General features: G+C 44.8%; 2 protein-coding genes across 4 annotated transcripts in view; one reads left to right on the plus strand and one right to left on the minus strand.

Moving 5' to 3' along the window:
* LOC120098222 (uncharacterized) overlaps window positions 1-22,271 on the minus strand; it is a 702,255-nt gene that overhangs the window by 163,216 nt on the left and 516,768 nt on the right. Inside the window, exons 1-2 of one of the 3 annotated variants that reach the window (XM_063277645.1) lie at window positions 16,541-17,279; window positions 6,405-6,578 (exon numbers count right to left, since the gene is read on the minus strand). The exons of the other annotated variants lie outside the window; for them this stretch is intronic. The gene's annotated coding sequence lies outside the window, so the exon portion shown is untranslated. Of the gene's footprint in view, window positions 1-6,404; window positions 6,579-16,540; window positions 17,280-22,271 lie in introns of those variants that run through there. 3 annotated transcript variants of the gene reach the window in all.
* Map3k2 (mitogen activated protein kinase kinase kinase 2) overlaps window positions 17,519-22,271 on the plus strand; it is a 72,497-nt gene continuing 67,744 nt past the window's right edge. The window contains exon 1 of the mRNA NM_138503.1: window positions 17,519-17,960. The gene's annotated coding sequence lies outside the window, so the exon portion shown is untranslated. The remainder of the gene's footprint in view (window positions 17,961-22,271) is intronic.

The following is a 22,271-nucleotide window of genomic DNA, read 5'->3' on the forward strand; positions in this document are numbered from 1 at the left end:
GGATACACAGTGAGACCCTGTCTCAAAAAAACAAAATCCAAACTGGATTATACCTGAGGAATGACCGCCATGGATGTCCTCTGAGCTCCACATGCACCTACACACAGTATGTGATATTACACACACACACACACACACACACACACACACACACACTCTCACACACACATTATTATAGTAGTGCAAACCAGATTGAGTTGGTAGCCTTAGTAAAGACATCTTCCTGAGCCTGTTTCCCCCCATGAAACAGAGACAGAGACGTGCCTCCTTGGGTTGTGGTTTGTGTCTCAGCGAGCCTCCAATGAGGAGCTCAGCCCCTTTTGGTAAAGTCACAGACCTCTGGAAAGCTTGTCCCAGAGGCTCAGGGCGTGAGATGCAATTTTAACAGCCCGCATTGGGACAGCAGGTACCTGAGAGTACCTGGTTTCTGAAGGACTCGGATCCAGAAAGTAGGAGCCAGATGGTAAGAGCAACAAGGAGCTGGGCTGGAGAGATGGCCTGGTGGTTAAGAACACTTGTCAGAGGACCTGGGTTCCACACCCAGTCAGCTCACTCCAGTTCCAAAGGGAATCTGGTACCCTCTTCTGGCCTCCAAAGGACCCATGTGGAGCACAGGCATACATTCAGGCCAAACACCATTACACATAAAATAAAAAATAAAGGTTAAAAATAAAAAAGATTTTTAAAAAATGAACAAGAAGGCTGGTTATTGTCTTCTACTTCAAGTAGAGTTTAAATGCAGCCTATTGGGTGAGTGTGACTCAGTGGCTATTGGTTCTAGCCCCTGGAAACTAGGTACCACTCACTGGAAATATTTCCAGGCTAAGCACACTTCGTATAGCCAGTAGCAGTCAAAATCGGACACCGTGAAGTTCTGTTGGGTGACTCAGGCTTCCAGGAGGGGGCTGGCATTTGTAGCCAGTGGCCCACAGTGGGTGGGGCAGCTACACCCACTTGTAGCTTCTATAGAGAATTCTATAGCTTTCTATCCTCCCTCTGAGATAGTGCCCTGGAGAACATCAGGTGCAGAGCTCGACAGGTTTGGCAGTACAAGTGTAGCGGGTGATCTGCTATGGTAAAAGTACATACATACATACATACATACATACATACATATATACATACATACATACGGGGCTCTGCGTCATGGAGCTAGAGCGCGGAGTCCTGCTTCGTGGATAGCTTTGCATCACTGAGGAAGTTAACCTTGCTTGCTTGCGACTGTAATTTCCCAATTGTTTGTCAAAGGGAGAAAATGGCACCTGTGTGACTCAATCAGGATACTTAAAGTACTCTGTAAGACTTTGAAATGCCATCTCACGGTCTCCTTTCAGGAAGTTAGAGGTGCTAAATGGCCTGCCTGAGTTCAACCAACAGCAGAGGCAGACGCCTGCTTATGAGGGCTTCCTTTGGTTCTCGGCAAGCAGGTGAGAAGCTCGAAACTGGCTCTGTTCCACCTGGGAATTCCACAGCCAGGTTGATCTGGTCGCCAAGCCTGACTTGAATGCGCGCGCACCAGGCCCGAGGAACTAACAACACAGGGGTGAGTCACCCGGGCTCACTGCAGCAGGAGACCCCTCCCCCCTGCCACTTGGGCCAAAGCCTGGTTGCCCAGCAACGAGACATAATATATATAAATAAAATACAGCTTCTTGCTTCAGGAGGGAGGGCCGGTGTCTTCTCGCTTCTCCTGTCCATTTCATCCCCGTCCTAGCCCAGATTCCTTGATTCGATGCTCAAAGCCCTCACTACAACAATCAGTGGTGGATTCCTAATGGTGGGGGCTGGGTTCTGCCCGGCACCCAGTTAGATAAAGTTGCCTCAGGGTGGTGCAGAGGGATAGGCTTGGCAGGTACACTGGACTTTACCGCCTCGGTGACTGGGCGAGGGCGGTTTGGATGGACTTGTGTGCCTCCTGATCCTGAGTCAAAAAGAGCAGGAGGTGCCCCAGGCTTCTGCAGGGAAATGTTGTCCATTTCCCAGGCATGGGTGGGACTTAGGCTACCTGTCAGCAGAATCAGCTTCAGCCGGATCTGCACGTTTGGCCATTCACCTCGTCACTGGTGAGCTATTTTATTTAAAAGCCGAACACCTGGTAGTGTGGATCCCTGGGTGGGCTCTAGCCGGTGCCCCAGTCAGGTATGCACGTGGTCACAGCCATTAGTGTATAAGCTTCTCTGGGAAAGCACTGCACTTGGGGAGATTACACACACACACACACACACACACACACACACACACACACACATCCCACACCCACATGTATGTGTATATCTCACTTCATTAACCTTTACGATGATTCTGTAACATTATTTTGGGGTGGGGGTGGCTCAGCTTTCCCATGGTTTGGCTCGTACCTTTGAGACTTTTAGGTGCACAAGTTGATCAATTTTGACCTCACAGCCTTCCAGACACCAAGCACTGGTACTTTTACAGTTTCCCTCCTTGCCTTCTCTTGACAGCCCACCAGTGACCTCTAGTCATAGGTCATGCTCTTAGGTGATTTTAACATAAATGAAATCATACACAATGTAATGTTTTATCTGTTTTCTTTCACTTAGCATGATGCATTCCCTGTGTGTGTGTGTGTGTGTGTGTGTGTGTGTGTGCACCAGAGGTCAGAAGTCGGTTTCTGCCTCCATCATGTGAGGACTGGGATTGAACTCAGGATCTCAGGCTTGGCGGCAAGCACCTTTATCCAGTAAGCCATCTGGCAGTCACACTGTGTTTCAGCTCTGTTCAGATTCTCGTTGGTCTGTTCCTTTCTCTGTTAATCCAACAACAAACTGTTGGTGCTGTGTGAGGAGGAGGAACACACAAGTACATATCTCTGAGCACACAGCTTCATCTCTCCTGTGGGAATGCCTAAGAGAGAACGTCCCGGCTCATTAAGTGGGTATTATTGTCATCTCTGTTTTAGAGCTCAATGGTGCATCCTCAGAGAGGCTGAGCAGCGGCCACGAGTTCAAAGCCATGACTGACCTCTTCACGAGGAGTTCATTCACCCCTGATATTATAAAGTGGGGCATTATTTTAAGTGAAAGGCTCTTTTTTTTTGGGGGGGTTACTACACATGGGTTGAATTCAAGTTTGTTGCTTGTGTGACTAACTGTCCTTGAATACAAGTTGTAACCACAGCAAGTGAGGACATTCCTGAAGGTAACTAGTGCCAGCTTGAGCTGGAGGTCTATGGGGACTAGATGTTTTGGGTCAGCTTTGTGAAGATGGCCGAAGGTGGACCAAACCTCTGGAAGAGCAAGTCTGAGCCCTACTTTTTTGTTTTGGTTTGGTTTGGTTTTTGGTCAAGGTCTCATGTAGCCCAGGTTGGCCTCAATGTCCATATTTAGCCGAGGCTGACCTTGTACGTCATTTTCCTGCCTTCACCTCTTAGGTGCTGGGATTATTGGAGATTATAGGTGCTGGCTATCACGGCTATTTTGTGTGGTGCTGGGAATTGGATGCAGGACTTTGTGTACGCTAGGAAGCAAGCTACCAGTTGAGCTGCACCCTCCAGCTGCTGTTGTTGTTTTTTGTTGGTTTGTTTGTTTATTTTTTTCTTTTTTTCAGAGCTGGGGACCGAACCCAGGGCCTTGCACTTGCTAGGCAAGTGCTCAACCCTGAGCTAAATCTCCAACCCCTGATGTTTTAATGTTAAATGCATTCCAGACTTGACCAAAAGCAGGACCATTAGGGTGGTTTTATATCGTTTCCCCAAGCCCCTGGCTTTCGAGCATTTCCTGTCTCTCAAGTATAAAAGGTTCAAAGGTTGTGTACTTTCTTGCCAGTGTTGGTCCTTTTTAGGGACAACATTCAGAAAACAAGATAAGGTGCTGGATGGACTCAAGGTTGGGTTATCAGAGCCAGACAGTTCTAGAGAAAAACCCAAAGGCTCCTGACTGGAAGTCATGTGACTAGATACTCCAAGTTCCTGCCCTCACGTCTTTACAGTGATGGATTATAAACTGGAATTGTGAACTGAAATAATCCCTTGCATCGTCTAAGTTGTTTTTTGCCAAGGAATTTATCACAGTCACAGAAGCGAACCTAGGCCAGTAGGTGATTAACTCTTTCCTCATCTCTGCCTGTGTGGCTTCCCATGGTGGGCTGAGGAGAGGGCTGAGGTCCTGCAGTCAAACGAGGCTGGAGTGCTTGGAGTGGGTCGGGGCTAGTGGTTTTAAGATGGCCAAGATGATCTTGGAAGTGAAGCCTTAATGCTGGGAGGAGCATCTTGAGATGGCAAGACGGAGGGACACTCCAGGACATTAGGCAATGAATGTGCAACCTGAGATGAGTGCATCTACCAGGAGGCTTCTAGGGTGCTGAGCTCTTCTGGCTTATCCATTAGTGTCTCTGGGGCCTAGATTGGCCACCAACCTTTCTCTGACACTTTTGTCTATGAGAATAACTCTGGTGATCATAGTCTTAGGTGGCCAGGATACTTGGGAAAAGTACCTAGTGAACTGTGGAAGGGGTTTGGAAGAATCAGGAGAAAGGATAAGGAGTGGACTGGATCGTTTCATGTCAGCTTGATACAACCTAGAGTCCTTGGAGAGGAAGAAGCCTCAATTGAGAAGGAACCTCCGTAAGATCTGACTGTAAGGAATTTTTAAAATTAGTAATCGGGGCTGGAGAGATGGCTCAACTGTTAAGAATGCCAGCTGCTCTAGAGAACCGGGATTCAATTCCCAGTACTCACATGGCAGCTTACAACTGTCTGTGACTCCAATTTCAGGGGATCTGACACCCTCACACAAACATACATGCAAGCACATAAAATAAAAATAAATCTTAAAAAATACTAAAATTAATGATCAGTGGGGCCCACTGTGGGTGACGCCATCCCTTGGCTGGTGGTCCTCGGTGCTATAGGAAAGCAGGCCGAGTAAGCCACGTGGAGCAAGTCAGTAAGCAGCACCCTTCCACGGCCTCTGCAGCAGTACCTGCCTCCAGGTTCCTGCCTTGCTTGAGTTCCTGTCTTGATTTCCTCCAATACTGAGCAGTGATTTGAATGCATAAGTCAAACAAGCCCTTTCTCCCCTGTTCATTTTTGGTCATGGTGTTTCATCACATGATAGCCTAACCAGAACAGGGAAAGATAAAAATATGTATACACAGAGGAAAAGGAAGGACGAACAGTTCTCATTTTACTGCTGAGTCATAGAAGCTAGAAGGGAAGTACAGACCTCCGGACCCCTAAGAGAAGATGCTGCAGTGGTTCACGGAATCCCGTAGCACACAACCACTGTTTCAGGTACAGAGTCATCACTATTAACCATTTTTTTTTTGGTTCTTTTTTTTTTTTTCGGAGCTGGGGACCAAACCCAGGGCCTTGCGCTACTATTAACCATTTTTAAATTGACTTTTAGCTGGTTTTTAAGCAGCGTGTGCATTGCGTCATTACTGAGAGTATGTACTTGTCAGTGTGGGTGTATGCATGTGTACCTTGGGTGCACATATGTGCATGCATGTACGACCTTGAGTGTTGTTAGACGAGGCATGGTGGAGGTCATGTAGAAGTAAAAGATAGAAGATAGGTATCTCTAAAGGCTGCATGGCTCCTTTGGCCAGAACTGAAGGGCCAACGTCTTTCCGAGGAAACGGAGAATGTGTGCTGTGGTGCTCGGGCTTGAAGTTTTGTAAGGCTAGAAAGGAGGAAAGGCAGGTATATCAGGGTGGGCTAGGGGGTAACTGTCTGGCCTTAGACCTGTGCCTCCGACGTTTCAGACAGAAACCACCTGTTAAGGCACTTATTCCTGAGCTTTGCACGTGGTTTCCAGGGCAAGCTTTGCCACACTGAAAGAGTTTTACCCTCTAGGTATATTTCCTCAATTTCCCTCTTATTATTTTTTTAGATTTATTAATTATTATTATTATTTATTTATTATAAGTACATTGTAGCTGTCTTTGAACACACCAGAAGAGGGTATCAAATCTCATTACAGATGGTTGTGAGCCACCATGTGGATGCTGGACCTTTGGGAGAGCAGTCACTGCTCTTAACCACAGCCCCTTATTATTTTTTTTTTGAGACAGTCTTTCACTGAGCCTGAAGCTCACTGACTGGTCGAGGCCAGATTGCCTATGAACTCCTTGAATGTACTTGTCTCCTCCATGCCTCACCGTCAAGTGCTGGGATTGTGGGTATACACAAGTGCATTCAAGTGTGTAAATGTATACATGTGTGCTTGTGCACACACCCCACACAGACACACAAATTAAAAATTTAATAAAACACCTTTTTTAAAAAATGTGAAGTGTACTAGAGAAGTACTTGACCTCTGACTTCCATGTGTTTGGGCACACCCACCTGCACATACATGAACATATTATATATATTCTCATGCAGCATGAGAGAGACAGACAGATAGACAGACAGACAATAACAACAACAGAAACCAAACTACCTGATGTCTTTCCTTGAGCCTGAAGTTCACTGACTGATCTAGGTCAGGTGGCCTGTGAGCTCCCTGGATGCACTTGTCTTCTGCATGCCGTACCCCCAAGTAATGATCTGCACCTCTTAAACAGCCAGGCACCCCACTGTATGGTTGCATGGTGTCATAGTCACCGTTCTATTGCTGTAAGAGAAACCATGGGCAAGGAAACTTGTAAAAGAAAGCATTTCATTGGAAACTTGAATGTAGTTTCAGAACGCAAGTCCATGACTACCATGATGGGGCATGTGGGAGCGGGGTCAGAAGGAGTGGTGTTGGAGCAATCAATAGCAGAGTGCTTCCATTTGACCCACGAGCAGGAAGCATATATGAAGGAATGTCATTCTTCCAGTGACACACATCCAGTAAGGCCACGCCTCCTAATCCTTTTCATACAGTTTCATTAACTGGGACCAAGCATGCAAACATGTGAGCCTAACAGGGAATCAGTCACATTTAAAGCGCCACACATAAGCAATTAAATTTTTTTTTGTTGTTTTTTGTTTGTTTTTCAAGACAGGGTTTCTCTGTGTAGCCCTGGCTGTCCTGGAACTCACTCTGTAGACCAGGCTGGCCTCAAACTCACAGAGATCCACCTGCCTCTGCCCCCCAAGTGCTGGGATTAAAGGTGTGCACTCCCACTCCTAACAGCAAGTACATTTGTTAAGGACAATATCCCAACTATAACGTGCACTCCTAGTCCTCTAAACGCATGTCCTTATCACAGTGCAAAATCTGATCCTGCCAGCTCTATGGTTGCAAAGTCTTAAACTCATACCAGCACTGTCAACATCTAGAATCCAAGTTTGTTACTCCAAATCAAATGATCTGCTTCCAGTATTAATGATAGGACAAGGACAGTGGCCATTTCTATTCCAAAAGGCAGAAGAAAGGAGTAAAGTGGCTCAAAGCAAGTATGAGACCCAGAAGTGGGGCATAAGTGTTGGGGAGTGGGACTAAGGCTGGGCCTCTGGGGTGTCAGGCAGCCCCACTCCTAGCACCTTGCCGGGCTCATCCCTCATGACTGCTCTCTGGAGTTGGAAGGGTACATTGGAGTGTGCAGGTTGCCCAGGCGGGCATTGCAACCCATTAGTGGCAGCAGCATTCTGAGGCATCAGCACCTCAGCAGTGATCCCAATATATATATATATATAGTCACAGGGAGCTATCCCTCTAAGCACTGACATTCATTAAATCTCTCCAACTTGTAAAATTTCCATGTGAAGGAATTCAAACCTTTTAATCTCTCCTGTCTTGTAATAAAAGTTTAATGAAAATATTTTCATTTTCTCCACTTGGTAAAAGTCCTGTGTAAGGCCCAGGTAGTTGTATTCTGGGAACTTAATGGCCTTGAGTGGCCAGCCCCTTTCCTTTATTTCCTTTGCTCCAATTAGAAAGTGAAACAAAAATAACCAGCCAGTGACAGAAGCTGAACTACAGCCAGTGGGAAACCCCGTGAGATAGAGTGAAGTCTAAATGAGCTTCCTACCTTGGCATCCTTGTTCGCTTGCTTTGGGTCCTGACACTTCCTTTGCCTTGCCCAATTACTTCCCTTTTATTCATGTGTATCTTTGGGTGATACCTACAATATCTGTTCCCAGCACTGCTCCCACAGCTCCTAAGAGAACCTTCTATCAAGAGTTTCGTGTGCAGTCTCCATCCTCTGTGCAGCCTATTCTGTGCATCCTCTGAAATCTAGGTGGAGGCCTCCATGCCTTCTGAGCTCTTGCATTTGCCCCCTGCAGAATTTTAGCACGACATGGATGTGGACATTGGCAAAATCTGCTCCCTCCTACACCTGGGCTGCCTGAGCCATGGTTGGAGCAGCTGGGATTCCATACTGGAATTTGATGAACTGGGTCTTGAGACAGCTTCGAGGCAGTGGGCACTCCTGCTTTGATGGCTCCACCATTCTCAACGTGGTACGGGAAGAGAAGCCTTGATGTCTGGAGAGCTCTGAGGGTCTCTTCTCCCGATGCAGAAGAAAAGCTGACTATTGAATTGATATTTGTCTCTTGAATATGGGAGCGGCATGGCTACACTCTTAGCATTCTCCATTGAACATGCCTTCTCACTCCTGGCATGCCAGTCTGCATAGTTTCCTTTTATTTATAAATGACATCTGTAGATCATTCCTTTGTTCTTATATCTCGGCTTAAGTGGTTAAAAGCAACTGCAAACATGACAGCCTGATCCTCAGAGCCCACATAAACATGCGATTAAAAAGGGAAGGAAGGAAGGAAGGAAGAAAGAAAGGAAAGGAAGGAGGGATGGAAATAAAGAAGACAGGAAGGAAAGGAAGATTGGGTTTTGTAATATGGCTCTAGGAAGGAGGGCTTGGGCACATTCCTGGGGCTCACTGGCCAGCCACTGTAGCCTACTTGGGGAGCTCCAATGAGAGATCTTACTCCACCCTAGAAAAACCACAAATGAACAAACAAACAAAAAAAACAAACGAAAACTAGGTGGATGGTGTCTGAAAAATGAGGTCTAAGATTGTTCTCTGGTCTTCATGAGCACCACCACACATGTACCGACCCACACATGAATATGTATGTACCCCCCACATGATTTTGCATGTATATAATCCACACATATGAATATGCATTTACACAAATACTACCCTGACCAAAATAGCTACGTAGCCCTCCCACATTCTGCCTATGAGTTTATTCCACCAGAAGTCCTATTCCAGCTTCAGTAAAGGCACAGGGCTCCTGACGCGACACCATTCTTGTTCCTATTCAACAAGGGAGATTTTAATGCCTACTTCTGACTAGTCATTCCTTATTTCCACTTCTTACATCGTCAGAATGTTTACCCCTTCACACGTCTCTTGGCATTCTGGTTGTAACCACTGAAATAATTGCTACGGAGCATGAAACTTTCCTAGTCATACCTTGTTCATGTCTTTGCTCCTCAGCACTTCAGGTACTTACATAATTATAGCAACCATCCCACTCTCTGTGTTAGAAACGAAGAATAGTCTTGTTGTATACAGGAAAACAAACCAAACAAAAGTTATTTGGCAAGGCAATTTGTGTGTGTGTGTGTGTGTGTGTGTGTGTGTGTGTGTGTGTGTGTGTGTAAGTACATTTGAACCTGTATGTATGACCTACTTTTATACACCAGCGATAAACCACCGTGATCAAGGCAACTTATAAATGAAAGCTTTTAATTGGGATTTTGGTTTTAGAGGGCTACACTCCATGATGGCAGAGCAAAGGCACGCTGGCAGGAACAGCTGAGGGCTCACATCTCACCTAGCAAGCAGGAGACAGAGAGAACATGGAAATGGCATCTCCGTTTGAAGTCTTAATGCCTGCTCCAAATGAAACACCTCTTCCAACCAGGTCAAGTCTCCTGTTCCTGCCCAGACAGTTCCACCAACTGCGAACCAAGTAGTCAAACATATAAGCTCAGGGGGTCATTCTCATTCAAACCACCACGTTTCACTCTCTAGTATCCTTAACCCCGCCCCCCAATATCAGAATGCATTTAGTCTGACTCCAAAAGTCACCACAGTCTTTTACAGTTTCAACATAGTTTAAAAGTCCAAAGTCTCTTATGAGACTCAAGACTATCTTTTAATTGTAACTCCCTGTAAAATCAGAAAGCAAATTACATATTTCTAACACACAAGGGCATAGAATATACATGACCACTCTGAAAGGGAGGGATATGAGCGCATTGAGGAATAATGGATCAAAGAAAAACCAAAACCCAGCAGGGCAAATCCAAATCCTGTAGCTTCATGACTGATGTCAAAGAGCAGAAATGGCTCTGCCTTTCCAATGTTGCCGCCTGTTAACGTTCTTCTCTCGCAGGCTGGTTCCACTCCTTCTAAGCAGCTCTCATTGGCAGGCATCCTGTGGCTATGGCACCTTTAACATCGTGGGGGCTCTGATGCAACCTAGGAGTAACTTTTACAGCTTTACAAAAAGGCTTCTCAAGGCTTCCATGCAGAGGCCAGCCTGCTACTCAGGGCCTCACACCTTAACCTTAGTGGTATGGTAATCTTAGGGTCCTTCATGACTCTAAAGCCAGAACCATCTGAACAACACTGCCGTGTTTGACTGCCTGCCTGAAACCCTTGAATCACGTAGGAAATGAAAACTTCGTAGGTGTTTCCTTTCACCAGTTGGAAGCTTATTTGGGTAGAGTCTTGCCCTGACGGCAATCCCCTGCCTCCCATTTTCATTTCAGACCTGGTTTCTCCTTAATCTCAGTATCTCTTCCAGCACAAGTCTTGGCTCCAACATTACATTTTCTGATGATCTTTTTTCTCTTCGAATTGTACATTTGTATTTTTTTTTTTGCCTTGCTTGCTCTTTTTCCTTTGTAGAAATGCACATGTAACTATGAAACAGGCCTAATGTTAGGGTATCTTGAAATCTCCTTTGCCAAGTTAGTCTATTGTTTTCCAATTTAGTCTCAGGGAAAGTCTTAGGACAAATGCACAAACCAGCTACAGCCCTTGCCAGAATATCCCAAGAAAAGTCTCCAGCCCAGCTGCTAATGTTCTCTCCTGAAACCTCTTGCGTTGGGCTTCCACAGGCCACACTGCTCAGCCATACTGTCTTTCAAGCTCTTACTAGGATGCCATCAAGCCCCACTTAAAGAATTCAATTACCTTTCTAGTCCAAAGCCACTAATGTCTTCCATGCGCCTCCAACACCCTGCATGGTCAGATCTGTCACAGCAACACCCCACTCATAGTACCAATTCCCACGATGGTTTCTTTTCTATTGCTGTGCTAAAACACTCTGATCAGAGAAGCTTATACATGAAGTGTTTCACTGGACTGACATTTTCAAGGGTGGTCGTTCACAGCAGCAGAGGTTGAGAGCTCACAGCTCAAACAGTAAGCGGGAAGCAGAGAGCACACTGGGAACTGACAGAAGTCTTTTGAAACCTCAAAGCTACCCTTGGCTCAACGCCGCCGCCAGCTTTACCAAGGCCACACCTTTCCCAAACAAAGGATTCCACCAACTGGGGATCAAGGATTCAAACACATGAGCTTAGTGGAGCCGTTCTCCTTCAAACCACAACAGAAGCCCAGCACAGCGACCAAGCACACTTGGTCAAGATGGCTTCTGTCTTCCTCCCTGACACAGGTGGTGATTCAGCCCACTGGTCGGAACTTGACTTCACAGAGAAGAAGGGAAGGTCCAGGACATATGAGTCATTTCCAGATTACCTTTGAGAACAGCAGCAGCAGCAATCACTATAACTTTGATAGAAAAAGATTTTCTTCTTCTTTATAGGTATAAACCAGTATATGCTGATCATTTGAAGTCTCTAGAAAGGGTAACTTGTTATTTAAAAAAATACTGAATTTTATGTGTGCACAGGTTTTCCCCGAATGCACGTTTGTGCATCAGTGTGTGCTTGGTGATGGTGGAAGCCAGAAGGCATCAGGTTCCCTGGACCTGAAGTAGCTTGTGGTTGTGAGCTCCCATGTGGATACTGGGAATTGAACTCTGGGTCCTCTGGAAAAGTGGCCAGTGCTCTTAACCTCTGAGTCACCTTTTTAGCCCAAATAAATTGTAATGGTAAGCGATGGCCTTCACATGAGTTAAGGTGAACCTGGCTTAACCTTAGAGTCATTTAGGAACCAGCTCAGAGATCATGGCCTGGAGAACACTTTTGGCATATCTGGTCTCTGGCAGGGATGGGACTGCAAGAGTACCAAGGACATTTTTTTTTTTTTGGCTTTGGCAAACAAAGAAACCTGCTGCTTTTCTTGAACTGCCTAAATTGTTTAGCTGGTGCCGACCTCTTACTCTTGTTATGCACTGCAAGAGTCATCATAGAGTCGGAGCAGTGACTGACGCTGCTTCTTACGCATTAACTTGGGGTGTTTAGTGTGGCAGTTTTGGGGAGCATCTAAGCTGTCAGATGTCAAAAGAAAAGTAAGTCCTTGCCTGTTGTCTGGAAGAAGATGTGAGAAGGAAGTAAAGTAAGAGTTATTGGCCCATGTGGAGAATACTAAGAACAGGAGGCTTAACATCATGTTTTGACTTTTGATGTTAGAAAATTTAATGTATAACTCTAAGTCTTCTATTATATATATATATATATATTACCCTCATAACTTGCATAAGTTTCTAATTTTCTCTTTCATCGTGAAGGCTAGTTTTATGTCAACCTGACACAAGCTAGAGCCATTAGAGAGAAAGGAGCCTCAATTGAGAAAATGCTTCCCTAAGGTCTAACTGTACGTAAGTCTGTAAGGCATTTTTTTTTTTTTTGGTTCTTTTTTTCGGAGCTGGGGACCAAACCCAGGGCCTTGCGCTTCCTAGGTAAGCGCTCTACCACTGAGCTAAATCCCCAGCCCCCGGTATCTTCTTAACTAATGATTGATGTGGGAGGGCCCAGCCTACTGTGGGTAGAGGCACCCCTGAGCTGCTTGTTCTGGGTCTTACAATAAAGCCGGCTGAGCAAACCATGCGGAGCAAGCCAGTAAGCAGCAGCCCTCCATGGCCTCTGGATCAGCTCCTGCCTCCAGGTTCCTGCTCTGAGTGAGTTCCTGCCCTGACTTCCTTCAGTGATGACCTGTGAGGTGGAAGTATAAGCCAAATAAATCCTTTCCTCCCCAACTTGCTTTTGGTCATGGTGTTTCATCAAGTAACCCCAACTAAGACATTCATTCTAGAAACATCCATTATCTTAATCTTCCATTTTGGTTTTTACATCATTCTAACATTTTCTTTTTCCTACTTGGTCTCTTTCTTAATATTATGAGATATAACATTAACAAGTGAATTTACCATCTCTTTTGATAATTTTCTCTCAGGGAATAGGCTATGTGTGGAAGAGAGGACTAAATAATGTTTATTCTCTCCTCATAAGGTTCCAATGACAAACTAACATTTGATTTCACCAAACTTTAACTTGGGAAACCAATTTGTCTGGGAGGTGTGGCTGTATATGCAAATGAGGCTTGAGTGACCCTCTCTTCTTCTAAGGATTGCCGATAATCAAGGGTCTCAGGCATGGTCTTTTATAAGCAGACATTACTGATCTTAGGATGGTGACAGTTGTCTGACTTACAGACAGAGCTGTATAACACCATCTCAGCAAAATAAGCCTGAACCAAACTCCATGTATAATATAGTAAGTGAATATTACTCACGCACATGCTGTTAAACTACATGGCTTCTTAAATTCTCATGTTAATAGAAAACATAAGATCATTCTTTGTTCAAAAATGCTGCACTGGAACCCAAGCCGGGCTACCAAACTCGGCCAGGGTAGTTTCTGTCTTTTATCTCTGAAGTCGGTGGTGTCATTAGTAGGTGACATCTCATCCTGCTGATGGGGGTTGGACTTCCCATCTGAGGCAATTGTCACAAAGAGGACAGTTCTGGAAATAGGGAGTCCTTGCTGTGCTAACTACATTTGTTAGAACAAAACTTTCTTTGATAGGAAAAAAAAAAAAGCCCTCTCTTTTTCCAAATTGGTACCGGTTTCCAGTCTTCAGTCTTAGCCCATTTTCTGTCATAACAGAATATAGAATAGAAAGGTTTATGTTGGCTCATGGTCTTAGGGTCTGTGAAATCCAAGAGTGGAGGGCCTGCATTTGCAGAAGTGAGGAGAACACAAGGGGTCAGGGGTTGCTTCCTTTTTTTTGTCAAGCATGGTCCCAGTTATGCATTCCTGGAATTGCAGTGTAGACCAGGATGGCCTTACAAAAATCTGCCTGCCTGTCTCTTGAGTTCAGGAGTTATAGATACCCAGCAACCAGATCCATTTTAACAACCTGCTCTTGTGATAACTATCCCACACTAGGGGGAATTTCATTAGTTCCTTCATAAAAGATGGGCCCATTCTACCAAAATACCTCTAAAGGTCCCCTTATCTCTCAACACTGTTAACCTGGCAATTAAATTTCCATGAGTTTTAGGGACAAAATAAATCCATATGTCTGAGGGTTTCATTGCTGTGAAGGGACAGCATGGCCAAGGCAACTCTTATAAGGAAACCATTTAATTGGGGATGGCCTACAGTTTCAGAGATTCAGTTTATTATCATCATGGTGGGAAGCTTGGCAGTGTCCAGGCAGGCAGGTACCAGAAGAGCTGAGAGTTCTAGGTCTTCATCTGAGAGCAGCCAGGAAGAGACTGTCTTCCACAGGCAGCCAGGAGAAAGACTCTGACTCACACTGGCCAGACTTGAACCCTCAAAGCCCTCAAAGTCCTACCTCTACAGTGACACATTTCCTCTAACAAGACTATGCCTCCTCCAGTAAGGACATACCTCCTAATAGTGCCACTTCCCATGGGCCAAGCATATTCAAACCACCACACCACATTGTATCACATGCCCAGAAAACTTTCTGTATATATTCCAAAAGTGACTTTTCTTTGACTAGGAAGCACTGTAGCCTTCCTACAGTTTGTTTAAAAATAAGATTCGCAGGGTTGGGGATTTAGCTCAGTGGTAGAGCGCTTGCCTAGGAAGCACAAGGCCCTGGGTTCGGTCCCCAGCTCCGAAAAAAAGAACTAAAATAAATAAATAAATAAATAAATAAATAAATAAATAAATAAGATTCGCTCTGCTAATACTCCGAAAAAAAGAACTAAAATAAATAAATAAATAAATAAATAAATAAATAAATAAATAAGATTCGCTCTGCTAATACTGTGTGACAATAAAGCAGGTACCATTTGCTCAGGGAATAATTATAATAGATTCGCTATAGGTCCCACAGCATGTGGGAGTCCTATTCAGTCTCCTCAAATCCAGCTCTGTGCCCTTCCCAGGAAAGACTCTGAAGACCCTGTCTGCTGGTGTACTTTCCCCATATAACACTTAGTAATGCGAACATAATGCATAGTAATCCGATGAAGTTCTGTAACTAAGTTGTCTTTAACAGAATGTTACTTAGATAAACATAGTCTAATTATAAAAACTCTGTCCTTAATTAGATTATTAGTTAACAACGCTAGGGATCAAGTCTGGAGCCTTGCAAATGCTAGGCAAAGGTCTTTATCAATCAGCCATACCCCCAGATATATTAACTCTTTCAAAAGGTATGAGAGTGACCTCCATAGGCACTGGCGTTTGAACATTGGTTCAGTTACTGGTGCTGTTTAGGGAGGTGCAGGAGGTGTGTGGCCTTGCTCGGGGAAGTGTGTCACTGAGGGGGTTTTGAGAATGTAAAGACTCGCAGCTATTTGAATTTGCTGAGTCTACTTCATGCTTGCAGCTTAAGATGTGAGGTCTGAGTCGCTGCAGGAGCTAACCATGCCATCCGCAAGTCCATGCTTTCTGGCTGTGATGGTGATGGACTCATCTCTCTGGGTCTGTAAGCCCAAAGAAATTTTTCCTTTTATAGGTTGCCCTGGCCATGGTATTTTTATCACAGCGATAACAAAGTAACTAGTACAGTACAGGCAGTTTTCTCTGCTTTGTAGCCAAAGAGGGAGTCAGAAAGAGATTCAACACACAGCTTTCTCCTGTGTTGCTAGCTTTAGGGAGGAGGGATGTAGACAGGCAAGTGGCCTTGTGGAGTCAAAAGCAATCCCAGGAAATGCTGGCGGTGGCTTGAGTCTAGAACCACAAGGGACTGAATTCTGCCAACAATATTGATAGGGGACAGGGACTTTCTGCAGGGATTTCAGATGACAATTCAGTCCAGTTGATCCTTTCATTTTAGCCTGTGATACTTAGAGGAGCAATTGGACAATCCCTGGTGGAAAATTCTTACCTCAGCACTCTGTTTTAACCGGTGTTGAGTGAAGTCATCAAGTCTCTCTCTCTCTCTCTCTCTCTCTCTCTCTCTCTCTCTCTCTCTCTCTCTCTCTCTCTCAAGATGTGATTTCTCTTAGTAACCCTGGCTGGCTTTGAACATTTCTAGGTAGCTGGGATACAGGCATGATACCACCTCTGGCTGTCTGTGGTAATTTGTCTTGGAGCAACAGAGGACTCAGGTAGCATGCCTCTTGTCTGAAATCTTCCCTTACCTCCTCAGGCACATCTGTGACATTTTCCTTCCCACTGCTATGCCACCTGGTACCCCTGCCACTGTGAAAGTCGTCCTGGGTTAGAATTATCCTTTCTCTTCTCTTAAATTTATTTCTATGAGTATGGGTACTTACCAGCATGCGTTTTCACTTAGCTTCTACAGATATGGGGTAAATATCCCTGTTCTTCTGCAGTTGCTATCTCTATCATTGGATCTATAATGAAAATTCCTGAACAGAGATGCAGACGTTTTGATAGTATTCAACATTTGCCCCTTGAGCCTGTTGTCAGGCCAGCTACCTCGAAAGTTTGGGTCTCTTCTGACCCCTGGGCTTTGTGTGTGTCAGCTATACCATCTCTCTCATGTCAAATGCTAGGGTGGGAATGTGGTCTGCTCCAAGCAGGAAAAGGGATCAGACTGTTCTGATAACCAAGGAGGAACGGTACAGGAAATTATAAAGGGTATTGGAGGCTAGATGAGGCCGAAAGGGTGTTGGGTGGGTTTGCGTATTGTAAAGACCTCAGGATGCTGTCACATCACCGAGAGCCTCCAGAGCTATCTAGCTCACTGATTAATCTGTGTTTTATCTCTTGGGCCAAGAGGAGCAAGAGAAGGCGTTGGTGAAAGATTTCACTATGTTTTGATCCGGGCGTGTGATGTCAAGTCATCTGTGGTAAATTGGATAAGTAATAACCTAGTGGATCAACCAGAAAACACTTAAAACTAGCTTGCTACCAAGGCTGTGGTTTAAGGACAATACAGTGATTTCTAAAATCACCGCTTCTCCGCGATGCCGCTTCTTGCCTTCCGTACGAGTGGGGGTTGGTGCAGGGGAACCCTTTCCGCGTAACTCTGACGGCCAACATTATGCACATGCGCAAAACTCAGTAGTCCCGCTGCGCGCGCACCCCGTCTGAAGCCCTGGAAACGTCGAGCCGTCGGTGAGACCTGAGTGGGCGGAGCCGGGTGTGCTGCGCAGAGTAGACACTGCGCAGGCGCCTGCTAGCTCGCCTCAGCCGGGCGCGCGGTTGCGGCGGGTTCCGCTGTCGGCGGGCGGAGGGGTTGCGCGCACACGAGCGAGCCGCCGTGACGTGCGCCGCCGTGCTACGCCAGACATCACGGGTCTGTGTGTAGTGGCGGCCCGGCTGTCCTCAGCCGCATCGCCTGGCGAGGGTGGCGCGGCGTTCCTGGGTTGCGGGACCGGCGACAAAGAGGACCGACAGAGAACGATCTGGTCGCAGAGTCGCCGCTTCCGCTTAGCTGCTTCTCCGGTCACCCGCGACGCGGGCCCGGGGCTTCCTCCTCGTCGGCCCAGTTTACTCGGCGGGCCCCGGGGCTGCATCTACCCAGAAGCAGCGAAGAGGCCCCGGGCTGCGCGCCCGCTGTCCCATGTGAAGCAGGTTGGGCCTGGTTTCTGCTGCGGCCCTTCAGGCCTCGGGGACCCCGCGAGGCGCTGCTCCTGGGGGGCGCGGTGACAGGCCGTGCGGGGGCGGAGGGGTCAGCTCCGTGGCCTCCTCTCGGCCCTCCGCTCCACGATCCCCGCCCAGAGGCCGGTAAGTGTTTCTGGTTCAGCGTGCGACTGGGCCCACGGACGGGAATTCCGCTGCAGGGGGTGGGAGTATCGGAGGTGGGGATAGCCCTGCCTGGCTGGGGTTCACCCCAGAACCCCCAGGTCTGTGCGAAGTGGGCTGGAGAACTGTTAGACTCGTACTCCGCGGGAATTTTATTCTAACCAGAAGGTTGCCACTAGCTGGTCGAAAGGAAACTGAGACCGACGTGCTTTAAACCAAAAAAAAAAAAAAAAAAAAAAAAAAAAAAAAGGTGCTTGTCTTTGGGATGTCGGAGTGGCAGGCTGTTGATGGAGGTTGTTTCCCCTTACCTTGGAGCGGTCGGCCAGCTCTCCGCGTGCATATACTTTGCTCTTTTGCTTTTGACTTGTAGGTCAACTCTTCTCACCTTCCCAGCCCTGCGAGACGAGTATACATACATTCTACTAGCTTTAAAAATGAAAAAAAAAAAAAAATCAAGGCTCAGTGAGAAAAAGGTATAACTTCCAAGGTCATGCCAGTGGTTATCGAAGAAGTAGATATGTTTGTGTAGGGTCTTCGTTTCACCGTCCTGCAAAAGTTAAGTACGTTAGGGAAATGAGATTGGCTGAAGAGTTTGTCCCTGGTTGTAAATTCAAAACAGCTATCGAGATAGCGAGATAGTTCACATTTTTTGATTTAAGTTGCTGGATATATATTTTGTCACAGCTCATCCCCGTCGTTTAGTTTTCAAAGACATTACTTGTGGAAAAAGTGGTTCTGTGCGTCCTTATAGGTGTACAGGAAGATTGTACAGAAAACAGTTTACCATCTTACTGAAAAGAAGAAATATACTCGATGAAACTGCACATTTTTTCGAGGTTATGTTTTATTTTTGCACTTTGTTGTTAATGTGTGTAGGAAACTCACAGGTTATCTTCTTTGCCTGAGAATTCCTTCTTGCAAACTTGGTTGCTGGGTTATGTGGCAATGTCAGTATTTATGGTGACTTTTCATTGTCTTTTTTTTTTTTTTTTTTTGGTTCTTTTTTTTGGAGCTGGGGACCGAACCCAGGGCCTTGCGCTTCCTAGGCAAGCGCTCTAACCACTGAGCTAAATCCCCAACCCCTACTTTTCATTGTCTTAATGTAATATCTCAGGGTTTAATGTCAGAAGTCAATGTGTAAAATATCACGGAAGGTGATCATTTTGTTGGCATGGTTTATGTGTCTATGCAAGATGCTACTAATTAGTTGATAAGCTGACAGAAAATTCTCATTTTAGTGAGTAAGCAGAGCTGGTCCTCTTTACAGAAGAAAATGCTGATAAATGCCTTTCGAGTAATTGAAGTTTCATGTCACTGCAAATGCTCAATTATAACGCTCAAATTTCATTAGCATATCACACCTTGATGGAAACTTGTAGTTGACTGTCTTTGTAATAATGTGTAGGGAAGAGGTCACATTTACAGCGTTAACAGGTGAATGGCTTACAGGCTGGTTTGTTTGGCTAAAATACAGACGTTTGTTGAAGTAGGTTGAATTTGGTGTCATTGTAGAATGGTTGTCCAGTCATGTTCTCAGTGTGTCTGGTTGGAAAGACTAGCTGTCAAGAGCTTATCTTAAACGATGATGAATTGAGATGGAATCTTTTTACGTGGTGTTTTAGGTGGAGCGGTGCTCCCTAGCTGATGGCCGCCAAAGGGACAGACTTACGATAGTAGATGCTGCATTGCATTTAGTGTGCTTCTGCTTCTGTTTGTTTCCCGCTTTGGAAAACTGGAGAGCTTTGGGTCTCTCCTCTACAACTTTTTATCATGAAGGCAGTTTAAGCATAAAGAAATCTGTCAGCGGTAAACAGCTATATGGCGACCCTCTCCACTCAACGTTTGTTGATAGCTTGCTGTATTTAATGTATATTAGTTTTGGTTGAACCGTTTGAAGCTCAGCTGTTGACAGTATGTGTGTCAGCTTGCTTTGCCCAATGACAAGGGCACTTTTTTTTTTTTTTGGCATGGTAAAATACTGTTACTGTTCATTTTCTTCAACATGATAAATCCTTAGTTTAGTTAAAACAACACAAAAACTTATGTGTGTGTGTGCATGACTGTGGAGGTAGAGGGGGCACCTAGAACTAACGCTGCAGGTGGTTGGGAGCTACCAGATGGGTGCTGAGAACCAAAAGAGTCCTCTTCAAGGCAGCCCGTGCTGTGCTCCTTCTTAACTGATAACCCCAGCTCTCTCCTCCTCCTCAGTGTGAGCTAATACCACACATGTACATCTCTCACATTGTTGTGAGAAGGTATTTAGAGCATTGTACAGACTTTCTTACCCAAACCCGACTCTTTTCAGACCCTCCTTGTGAAATAACATAAGAGACCAAAAATTCAGCTATCTTAGCAAATGACTCACATTTTGCATTTGTCAGAAATTTTCCTTCCAGTGAAGCCAACTAGTAGGTCTTTTCTCTACCCTACTTACACTAGCTGTTGATCGTAAACTAGTTTTAAGGAGTTCAAGAACAAGAATGCCTGGTAGATTATACTTAGCACTGCTTCCCATCATGAAGGTCACACTGTCTAGTCCCTTTACTTCTTGATGCTGTTGGTCATGTGGTTCAGGGAATTATAGTAAGACCTGTTGCCTACTACATTCAGCAAGATATCTGTTGGGGGACGGTGGTGCATTCCTTTAATCCCAGCACTTAAGAGAGGGGCAGCTGGATCTCTTTGAATTCGAGGCTAGCTTAGTCTCTGTAGAAGTTCCAGAACAGTCAGGGCTAAATAGAGAAACCCGGTCTCCTTTAAAAAAAAAAAGATGAAATAAAAGACATCTGGTGTTATGATAAGCGATAACCGTGGTTCTAACCTGTCCTCCAGTCATCTTTAAATAATTTTGTATTCTATGTGTTTGGATATTTATTTTACCTGCCTGTATATTTCTACACCACATGCTTGGTGCCTACAGAAGACAGAGGAGAGCGTTGGAATCTTTGAAATTGGAGTTCCAGATTGTTGTAAGCTATGCTATGGGTCCTGGGAATGGAGCCCAGGTCCTCTGATAGAGCAGCCAGTGAGCTTAACCATTGAGGCATCTCATGGTCTCCTCTGTAGTCATCTTTTCACTTACAGACTGTTATAGTGTGATAATCCTGATCAATCTGACTTGTGAATTCATTGGAATAGTCTTGTTCTGGTCAACAGATGGGGACAAGGTCATGGAAATTGTCAAATACACTGGGGAGCTGCTATAGTAATTAAAACCGATTTTGTGGGTTTTTAAGAGTTTTGGTGATGGATTCAAATTACTAACTGTTATGAATTGTTAGAGAAACTTGGCTTGAGAAGAACTGGAAGAATTCAATGACAGCCTTTTCTTGTAATAAATCCTTAGTAAAGAAGTTTGTTTAAACTTTATGTAATCAATGTTGGTTGCACAGGAGTATCCAGAAATATGGAGCTCTGGGTTGAAGAATATTAAGTTGTGTGTTGGGAGGAGTGATATATGTAGCTCCCTGGTTGAAAAAATGCTTTGAGTGCACAGGGCCCTGGGTTTGAGCCTTACCACCCAAAACAAAACAAAACAAGTTGTGGTTTTGAACTTTATATTCTCATTTCATAATGATTGTATAAATAAGCAATTGTGAATAAAGAATGAAAGATAATGAGGCATATTAATTATATTTAGAGCTGGATCTCATTTTTATTAAGCCAGATATAAATATATATGTAATATAGAATCAGATTTATTTTTCAACGAATTTAGTAGATGAATATTTAAAGGTTCCATAATAAGATTTCCAAGTAGCACATTCTTTCATTAAAAATATTATTTAACTCATGAAACCGTTTGAAGACTTGTTACCTGTATCTTTGTAAATCAAGATGATCTATTTAAACAGAATTTAAAACCTTCCTGTTATTAATATGATTTTTGCTTGGATCCTTTGGATTTATTTTGAGTGTTGGTTGACGATGTTCCTCTTGTGGTTAATCACATTACATTGTAATATCTATGGAATTGTTGCTTTTGTTGTTATTTAACTTAGATTGTTGTTTTATTATTATTTTAAAAGTTACATATATGTGCCCAGTGCAGGACAGATCCCTCTGAAGCTGGAGTAGCAGGCAGTTGTACCGCCTGATGTGGGTTCTAGAACCAACTCAGATTCTCCACAAGAGCGGGACTTACTCTTTTTTTTTTTCTTTTTTTCAGAGCTGGGGACCAAACCCAGGGCCTTGCGCTTCCTAGGCAAGCGCTCTACCTCTGAGCTAAATCCCCAACCCCGGGACTTACTCTTGATAGGTGAGCTGTGTGTAGATGGTTCTATAGCCATGCAC

Source organism: Rattus norvegicus, chromosome 18 (genome assembly GCF_036323735.1).
Source record: "Rattus norvegicus strain BN/NHsdMcwi chromosome 18, GRCr8, whole genome shotgun sequence".
Classification (NCBI taxonomy): domain Eukaryota; kingdom Metazoa; phylum Chordata; class Mammalia; order Rodentia; family Muridae; genus Rattus; species Rattus norvegicus.